The following is a 10,686-nucleotide window of genomic DNA, read 5'->3' as shown; positions in this document are numbered from 1 at the left end:
ATCTTAAATACTCTCTGTATAAGATTATAAACCAAATTTCTTGTTTTAAGTAAGTAAGAATGATGTTTTAGAAAAACAGAATTTTCAGTTTATTTGTTATCTAGAGACTTATTGCAGAACGCTGGAACTCTTTTTGCTACGTATTCTGCACGCAAAGTAAGAAAAATATTTGTTATTTACACAAGCCTGGAATGTGGTAAAACTGATTTGTGGGAACCAGTGGTTTTATGTAATCAAAAATTAAAAATTGCTACTGATTTAGAAGGTTACAAACTAATGTTTGAAAAAAAACCTTTCTGTAAAGGACTCATGGATGCATCTAGAAAGCATACTTTATAAACAGCATAATCGTATGGGTTACTAACTGCAATGTTAATATCCAGATCCTCTAAATGTGAAAAAAAGTGCCATATTTTTTGTTATTCATTGTATGTGCAAATTTTTTAGTCTTTGAACTTTTCATTTAAAATGAGTTGGGCTTATATGAAAATGCAAGACTGCATATATGTATTAAAGAACCTTTAAGGAGCAAAAATTTCAGAACTTTCTACTTTAATCTTTGAGTAAACGTGATAGCCTAGGAAGATGGTTAATGTTTAAGATAACGATGAACCCTAATATCTAATTTATCTAAAGAAGTCCAAAGCCATAGCTGGAAATTCAAAACATGGCTCAAATCAGGGCTCAAACAATGTTGTTAGGAACCTGATTATCTTCCCTGCTTCTCACTGCTTCTCTCTGTGGTAGTTTCATTCTCACGTAGCCTATTGTTCTGTAGTAGCACTGACGGGCTTTAGCAAATCTAAGATGTGATTCTGCTGATTTAACAATGCAATCTGAAAGAGAGAACTCCCCATCACTTCCCAGAGAGAGTATCAATAAAAGTCCCAGGTCTGATTTTCATTGATCTAGCTTAGGCGGAATGCATGCCACTCAGTTAATGTTAGTAATACCTGTGGGCTGGGGGAAGTTCCCAAATGTCGGTGGGACTTTGAACCCAGCTGGTGCTCAGGTTCTTGACACCTTCACAAGAAAACATTCAAGGATGAGTTACAAAATAGGGGAAGTATGGAGATTTATTTCAAAATGAAAAGTACACACTCAAGAAAGTGGAGTGTGGGTGTACTCAGAGTTGTATAGCGGAATTTGAGACTTCTGCCTTTATGGGTTTCTTTAACCAAGGAACAGAATATTCATGTATGTTCCTTGAAAAAGGTGAAGATTTCTCTGAACTTTGGTGCCACCCATTTTTACACCAAATAGGTGTGTTCCTGGAACTGTCGTGGCACCTGTGGGTGTGTGATTTAGTATGTTAATGAGCATATAATGAGGTCCCAGGTAAAAGCAAGGTCAAATCCACCACGTTGTGTCCGGTTTTTCTTAGGCAGCTTGGTCCATACCCTTTTTTTCAGGGTCTTATCAGCCCCTAGCCTCTGCAGCTATTTCAACAGCTTCTTTTTGCTAGTTATGTAAAACTGCTGCCTGGAATTTTCTATTCTCTTGGACCATCCTGTATTGTTCCTGTCTCTATAGCAGTAGTACTGGAGGTAATGGAATGCTTTGATCACTTCTGGAATTAGAATTGAGGGATGTACAACTAAACCAGGTGCAATGAAGGTGAAGGAGAATGGTAGTCCACAGCAAAATTGGTGTGGTTTTTGGAAGGGGCATGGATGCTGGAAAGGCACAAAAACAAACAAAAAACTTCTAATTTTTACAACATGCAAATACAAACCACTGGAAGATAAATAGATTCTAATTAGGTTTAAGGAACAGCTGAAGGTATGCTCACCTATCAGAAGCTCTCTAGTTCCTCAAGCAAATGGACTTCAGTCTACCCAAAGCACCGGTTTGCAGATGCACGTGTTTGCTCAGCCTACCCAGACAGGCCTAACCCCTGACAGTAACATGTGTTAGACTCAAACTGGGGACCCTAATACCTGTATATACCAAGTTTGACTCTCTTATTTCTTATAGATTTCCTTTGTTTAATGGTTCCTTTTTTTAATCAAATGTTTCATCAATTCTTAAGCAATTTCTTGCTGTAAGATCTGCAGTTTGGGCTAATATACTGCCTAATATATTCTGCTGAAGGAAGCAAAATTGTTTTTCTTCCACACCATTTAAACACTTTTGAATAAAAGTAACAGTTTGCTCAGCGGGTAAAACAGAGGAGAATAAGTCTTGAGGAAAATAAGAAGAATTAGAGCTATTCATATTAGTACAGTAAGTTGATAATGTTAGGATGAAAAACATCTTTGAATGTTAGTTGATTTAACAAGGAAAATATAGTCATAAAGGTTTCTATTCATTTATAGCTTGACAAAAAGTGCAAGTAATATGATAAGAACTTGAATCCACAGTAATATGGGGCTTTGGAATTTTGTCCTTGACACTTGTTAAATTTAGGTGGAGAAATGAGGGTTATGATAACCCCCAGGTCCCAAGGTCTTGAGTGCCTAATATCAGAATATTTCAAATGTTTAATAATTATGATGAAGGTTTAGGCTGAGATACAAGGCTTATGATAATTTCAAGGTACAGTCAATTCTGTTTTAATGCTTGTTTTAAAGCGTGAGTTTTTTCCAACATAAAGAATAATTTGTACATAACAGGAACTTTGTGTTTGCTTAGGTATAATGTCACCAGAGAGAAATGCTAGATGATAAGGAGAACTGTTGAGCAGAGCAGCATAGGAGAGAGCACACACGTGTGTGATTCTCAAATATCTACCAGCGATCTTGGCTCATGTTTGAGTTATAAACCACACTCAACCACATCTGCTGTTATAACTTTCCACCCAATTTTAAAAACCCCTCCTCCATCACTTGATAATAATTCACAAGCTAAACCCTGCCAATACCCACTTCCACAAGCAAACCGCAGGTCTTTTAAAAGATAACGTACCATGTTTATTGTACTGTTTATGTACATTTTAACCACCTAAAATGTATAAAACTGTGTTACCATTTTTAGAGTTTTTTTTAAAATCTGTTACCATTTTTAGAGTTTTTTTTAAAATCTGTTACTGATGAAGCTTTTTGAGTATTGTTTCTCAAACCCCCATTTTTGAATGAGTCCTGTGGGATATCCTGCTCAATTTTTTAGTGTAATGATTTTTAGGAACGTATGTCACCTTGTAACAAAACTTACCATGTTGAGTATCAATAAGAGTTTCAATGGAGTTTTAGATGCTCTATAATTAAAATAATATTTATTGAATGAGTGCTATGTTCTATGAATTTTACCTGTATTAGCTACCTGATTTAACTTAATCCTAAAATGACCCTGTGGGTGTGATTATTTTCCCCATTTTATAATGGAGGCAACTATGAATTAGAGGGATAATTTATTCTAAACCACAAAGCTAATAAACAGCTGGAATTCGAAACCCAGCTCTCTGAGAATGCAGATCCCACTTCAAACAACACTGGGCAAACTCAACTATGGTCATACTGTGCTAAGTGCAGCAGGATTTGTATTCAGAGAGACCAGCAGCCATGTGCTCACCTGCCTGTCACTAATTGAGACCATAAAGCCTGGGAACTGGACAGCCTTGCAGCCAAATCTAGGTTCCACCACTTACTGGGTGCATATCATTGAACAAGTTGCTTAAACTTTCTGAATTTTAGTGTCCTAATATGAAAAATGGAATTAGATTGTAATAAAATAGCTAACATTCATTGATCACTTATTATTAACCTCAAAACAATCTATGATATAAATATTGTCCCATTTCTACAAATGACAAAATTTGGGCTTAGAAAAGTTAAAAAAAAAAAAACAAAAAAACAACAAAAAAAACTTGATTAAGGTAGCACAGTCGGTAGGAGTGAAGCTGGATTTCAACCTGTCTGTTAAACTCCAGACACTTGTCTTCTTAACCACTATTGAACACAACCCCTAATAAAACCTTTCTCCTGGATGTCTCTGAGGATTGAGGGAGATACTATCTGCAAATTACTTAGCACTGTGCCCAGTCTATGATGTGAATTTAATAAATGAAGTTCATTGTTATTATTACAATTGGAACTTAGCCAAGAACATAAGTAATTATAATACAAGGCAGAATGTAAGTATTTGAAAAGTTTAAAAAAAAAAAAAGAGAGAAAGATGTCAAGGAAATTCAAAAGAAGGAGAAATGACATATGTAAATAACACCATTCTTTAAGGAAGGGGCAGCATTTGAAAAAAAAAAAAATAATATGATCTTGGCAGACAGAGGTGAGGGAGGATAATACATGTAGCAGGAACAGTGGAGACCGTAAAACACAGAGATGGATTGTGTGGCTCATTTGCAGAGCATAGAGCAGCAGTAGGCCACAGCTGATGATATGCATAGGGCGAGGGGGGATGAGAAAGACAGACTACCCGAGCCTGCCTGGAGAGGGCTTCACACTGCAGGCTGAGCAGTCCTTACTAGACCTGGTGCACAATGGCGAGTCGGTGTCAGTTCTTAAGCTGGGAGGCAACATAAGCAAGCCTGTGCACTGAAAAGACAGATCTGACAAGGATTATAGCAGAGAGTGACTGAAGGTGTGGGCGGGGCAGTGCCTGAGTCACCAGATGCCACCCCTGCCGGTTTCCAGGTGAGTGTGGGTTTTCCTAATAAGCACATTCCTGGGCAACTCTTTGATCTGAGACTCTTTTATGGTTTATGAGGTTTGTAGTACAATGGGGCCCTCTACAGTCATCTTAATGATTAGACTCAGGAGAATTTAGATGAGAAAAGATGAAAATTAAACCAAAGAAGCAAGTTTGCAGACTTAAAGGCCCATAGGACCCTGGACTGGCAGCCTAAGCATCAGCAGCAGTTGGGTATTGAGTCATGCTCCTTCTAACCAAAGTTACAAAAGTTATAGAGTGCTGGCACAAAGAAAATAGGACCAGAGCTCTATATTTTTTATTTTTCAAAAGAGGCTAGATTTTTTAAAGTAATAAAACAGCTTGGTTTTTAAACATGGGCTTGATTTAAAACAAACACCATGAAAGCTAAAGGGAGTATGTCTGTGGACTGGATCTGCTTATAGGTGTCACATTTCCATTGTACAACTACCAACCAGGAAGGGAATGTGGAGGTCATCTTCAGAGTCTAACTTCTCCACTTAACAGGCAACGATATCATATCCAAAGGGTCCCAGTAAAGTTCAAATCACACAGCTGAACTAGAATACAGGTCATTTTAGTGCCAAACTATTGGGCACATTTTGTAAAATGTTATCTTGCAATTTTTTTCTTCAGCTGAACCATTACTTACTGGACCACTACTTACTGCTTTTCTGCAAGGTGCATGTGGGGCTGAGGTAGGATTGAGGATAATGTGGAGAGAAGGGGGTTGATGAGATTTGACTGTAGACATGAAAACCACTTGGATTCCTCACTCCTCATCTCAAAAACAACCTGAGTCAGATATGTCTCAATAAAGCTAAGAAGTATTGGGAAATAGCCTATAGCCAACAGTTACAGGCTAGATTAGAATATTTCCAATGTTCTCTAGGAATACTGACTACAGGCTAGAGTAGAATATTCCCAATATTCCAAGAGAGTACTCTAAGAGAATACTCCTCATTCCTTGAGTCATAGGATAAGCCAGAGTTCCTTTACAGTATACAGTTTCTCCCCAGACTGCGCACTCAACTGTGAGCAGGGACTTGACACTGATCTGACCCCACCCTGAGGGTGTTATACATATCTTAATAATTTGCAGATGACAGCAGGGGAATTTTGTGGTTGATCCATGACAAATATTATTATTATTTTGTGGCCAGGCGTGGTGGCTCACGCCTGTAATCCAGCACTTTGGGAGGCTGAGGTGGGCGGATCACAAGGTCAAGAGATCGAGACCATCCCAGCCAACATGGTGAAACCCCCGTCTCTGCTATAAGTACAAAAATTAGCTGGGCGTGGTGGCACACGCCTGTAGTCCCAGCTACTTGGGAGGCTGAGGCAGAAGAATCGCTTGAACCCGGGAGGTGGAGGTTGTAGTGAGCCGAGATTGCGCTACTGCACTCCAGCCTGGTGACAGAGTGAGACAGACTCCATCTCAAAAAAGAAATAAAATAAATAAATAAATAAATAAATAAATTACCCTCTTAAAGATCAGTAATACGGCTAGTTTGACAGCTGGTTGACTGTGAACTTAACCCAATTTTAATCTAGATAACTTATGCCCCAATAATATCTGAGACATAAAAATGACAAAGAAAGGCCATGAGGTGTTTAGTTAAGACTGACTGAACAATTCAGCTCTCCTTATTACCATATAATCACATTTCTTTCTTTCTTTTTTTTTTAATCATACTTTAAGTTCTAGGGTACATGTGCACGATGTGCAGGTTTGTTACATATGTATACATGTGCCATGTTGGTGTGCTGCACCCATTAACTTGTCATTTACATTAGGTATATCTCCTAATGCTATTCCTCCCTCCTACCCCCATCTCATGACAGGCCCCAGTGTGTGATGTTCCCCACCCTGTGTCCAAGTGTTCTCATTGTTCAATTCCCACCTATGAGTGAGAACATGCAGTGTTGGTTTTCTGTCCTTGCAATAGTTTGCCCAGATGATGGTTTCCAGCTGCATCCATGTCCCTGCAAAGGACATGAACTCATCCTTTTTTATGGCTGCATAGTATTCCATGGTGTATATGTGCCACATTTTCTTAATCCAGTCTATCATTGATGGACATTTGGGTTGGTTCCAAGTCTTTGCTATTGTGAATAGTGGCACAATAAACATACATGTGCATGTATCTTTATAGCAGCGTGATTTATAATCCTTTGGGTATATACCCAGTAATGGGATGGCTGGGTCAAATGGTATTTCTAGTTCTAGATCCTTGAAGAATCACCACACTGTCTTCCACAATGGTTGAACTAGTTTACAGTCCTACCAACAGTGTAAAAGTGTTCCTCTGTCTCCACATCCTCTCCAGCACCTGTTGTTTCCTGACTTTTTAATGATCACCATTCTAAATGGTGTGAGATGGTATCTCACTGTGGTTTTAATTTGCGTTTCTCTGATGGTCATTGATGATGAGCATTTTTTCATGTGTCTGTTGGCTGCATAAATGTCTTCTTTTGATAAGTGTCTGTTCATATCCTTTGCCCACTTTTTGATGGAGTCCATGCTCATGGATAGGAAGAATCAATATAGTGAAAATGGCCATATTGCCAAGGTAATTTATAGATTCAATGCCATTTCCATCAAGCTACCAATGACTTTCTTCACAGAATTGGAAAAAAAAAACTGCTTTAAAGTTCATATGGAACCAAAAAAGAGCCCACATTGCCAAGACAATCCTAAGCCAAAAGAACAAAGCTGGAGGCATCACGCTACCTGACTTCAAACTACACTACAAGGGTACAGTAACCAAAACTGCACGGTACTGGTACCAAAACAGAGATATAGACCAATGGAACAGAACAGAGCCTTCGGAAATAATACCACACATCTACAACCATCTGATCTTTGACAAGAACAAGAAATGGGGAAAGGATTCCTTTTTTAATAAATGGTGCTGGGAAAACTGGCTAGCCATATGTAGAAAGCTGAAACTGGATCCCTCCCTTACACCTTATACAAAAATTAATTCAAGATGGATTAAAGACTTAAATGTTAGACCTAAAACTGTAAAAATCCCAGAAGAAAACTAGGCAATACCATTCAGGCCACAGGCACGGGCAAGGACTTCACGACTAAAACACCAAAAGCAATGGCAACAAAAGCCAAAATTGACAAATGGGATCTAATTAAACTAAAGAGCTTCTGCACAGCAAAAGAAACTACCATCAGAGTGAACAGACAACCTACAGAATGGGAGAAAATTTTTGCAATCTACTCATCTGACAAAGGGCTAATATCTAGAACTTACAAAGAACTTAAACATATAATCACATTTCTCATCTTTATGAGATGTTTCTTTGGAAGCTGTGGGTGTTGCCGACAATCTGGAACATCCATCATGTTTAGTTTTGGAAGAGAAGTAAAATATAATGATGGGAGGCATGTATTCACATGGATATTCTTAAGGGGCCTAGCCTTACAATTCTTAGAAAATTAACTGTTTAAACTCTTATACTCTGAACTGGGCATTGATGGATTAAATAATTAATAAAAATTGAATACTTAATACAAATTCAGAATTTAGAAAAGACATTTGTGAATGTGCTACTGAATAAGTCTGAGCCAAAGGTTTGGACGAAAATGTGGGCTCACCCAGATTAGCAGTGCTAGACACTGGTAAATTAAGTTTCAACATTTATAGTTCATCTTGGCAGCTGCTCATGTCCTGATGTCATGCAGCCATGATGTAAGCGAGAAAGAGTGATGTTTTGCAATAGAGGGATTTTGGTAACCCTTCCCATGAGTGTGGGTTGCAGGATATCAATATGTATATCACTTCAGAGAAAGCATGTTACATTTTGTAATGCAGAGACATTAAATGGCTTCCTTATGGTCCTCTGCATAGATGAATCGTCTTCATGTTTAAATCAAAAACTTAAATTGCTGATGTTTGTTATTTTCTTATGACTTTTTTCTCAATTAAATATAATGAATGGAAATCTTGACATTACCAAAATGAACATGTTAAAATTAAAGGATTAGATTCGTATTGTGCCAGGAAAGACTAAAAGATGAACTAAGTTATAATTTCATCCTTTTCAAACTTTATGAAAACACAACTATACGAAAAGTTACCTTGGGAAATATAATATAATGAATATAAGAATATAATGACAAGCATTGCAATTACTTTTTTTGCAAATTTACTGACTCCAGGATGGCTGAGATTATTTTCTGTGCCCCGTCCTCATTATACTCTGAAATGCTAAATAATAAAGCACTCATGAATATTGATGACTTAAAAATGTGTTCTCAAATAATTGAAGGATAGACAAAGGGAAGAGACAAAATGGGGAATGAAAGAAATTGATGAACCTCTTGGCTAGTGTAATGCAGTTAAAGATGCCAGAAACATGTTGGCATTTGTTTCCTAAATAATCCACCCCCAATTAATGATACATTGATTGATAGCTGAAAGTGTAGTTCTGAAGCACAAACTTTACTGAAAGGCTCTTTTTAGGGTCTTCTTGCATATAGAAAAAAAATGAAACAATTTCCAAATATCTTATACTTATGCATTTTCCCACTTAAGTTCTGCTTAGGTACTTAAATATTGCCAGATGTGGCTCTAGCTCCATAGGAATGTCAGAAATGCCTTCCTACAAAATTAATGCTAGGAACTACAGGATCACAAGATTGTTTTATATGAAATATCATAAACAGATGGTTATCACAAGCCACACTCTGAGTTTCTATACAATCTCACAGGGTAGATTTTATGTTGTTAATAAGTGCTATTCTATAGATGAAAAAAGTTGAATCTCTGTATTTGTTTTGGTTAACATTTTGGTTTTGCAACCTGAAGATTTTAATTCTCTTCCTGATGTTCTAATTTTAATTATATTGTGTTTGTAATTTATAAGTATTTATAGACAACAAATATTTATAATCTTTAAAGTTATCACCCCTCCAGACTCCAGCATTAATTTCTTTCTCCTTTTATCAGGAGGCAGTTCTTAATTAATTAAAGGCAATCCTGTATTATTTCTTCCCATACTCTCCCCAGCTATTTTACATCTTTTTGAAATACTCAGGAAGAGAATCGCTTTCTAGGTGTGGTCTGTCACTGGAGTCATTGGGAGGAAACTTCAATTCTCCACTCCTTGGTATGATGTAAGCTTTGCATACTGTGTGAAAACATTCAGAAAGTGCTGACTGCAGTCCATTTGCATTAAATTCCTTCTGAAGGAAAAACAAAACAAGTTAAATACCTTCTACACAAAGGGAAGCAGAATTTTAAGTTTGGTTTAGGAATGAATGAAAAGTTATAATTTAATGTAAATGAAAGGCTTGTTGCTGGACTGTCATTGCAAGAATAGTCAAGTTTGATCCTCTTTTCACCACTCATAATCAAAATTGTCTTGCTTATCTACATCACAAATGGAAAAAAAAAGAGTCCATTGTTTTAGATTGAATCTTAAAAAATGATAGCTATTATTACTCTTTAATATTTTATATTTCCTTCAAAAATAAATTATTTCACAAACTAAACACTAAAATATACACCTTAGATAATATCGAGTGGTGTGTTTCAGGGTTAGAGGTGGGGTTGAGGTCCATCTCGATATACTGATGTTGAGGATCTCACCGGCAATGCACATTTGGAAAAACATTTCCTTATTCCACTGTCAAGTTTTAGAGCTACCAGGGCCTTGTAGAAAATGAAACCAAAGCCCAAATAAATTAAGCAACCTGCATATGACTGTTTGAATTAAGTGGCAGAAATATAACTAAGAGGAAGGATACTGATTTTTTTTTTTTTCAGATGGAGTTTCGTTCTTGTCGCCCAGGTTGGAGCGCAGGGTGGCCATCTCGGCTTACTACAACCTCTGCCTCCCAGGTTCAAGCGATTCTCTTGTGTTAGCCTCCACAGTAGCTGGGATTACAGGCATGCACCACCACACCCAGCTAATTTTTGTATTTTTAGTAGAGACGGGGTTTTACCATGTTGGCCAGGCTGGTCTCAAACTCTTGACCTCAGGTGATCCGTCCGCCTCGGCCTTCGAAAGTGCTGGGATTGGCCGGGCGCAGTGGCTCAAGCCTGTAATCCCAGCACTTTG

The sequence above is a fragment of the Macaca nemestrina genome, chromosome 3 (genome assembly GCF_043159975.1).
Source record: "Macaca nemestrina isolate mMacNem1 chromosome 3, mMacNem.hap1, whole genome shotgun sequence".
NCBI lineage: Eukaryota > Metazoa > Chordata > Mammalia > Primates > Cercopithecidae > Macaca > Macaca nemestrina.
The sequence above is the reverse complement of the archived record's forward strand: the minus strand, read 5'-3'. Positions refer to the sequence as shown.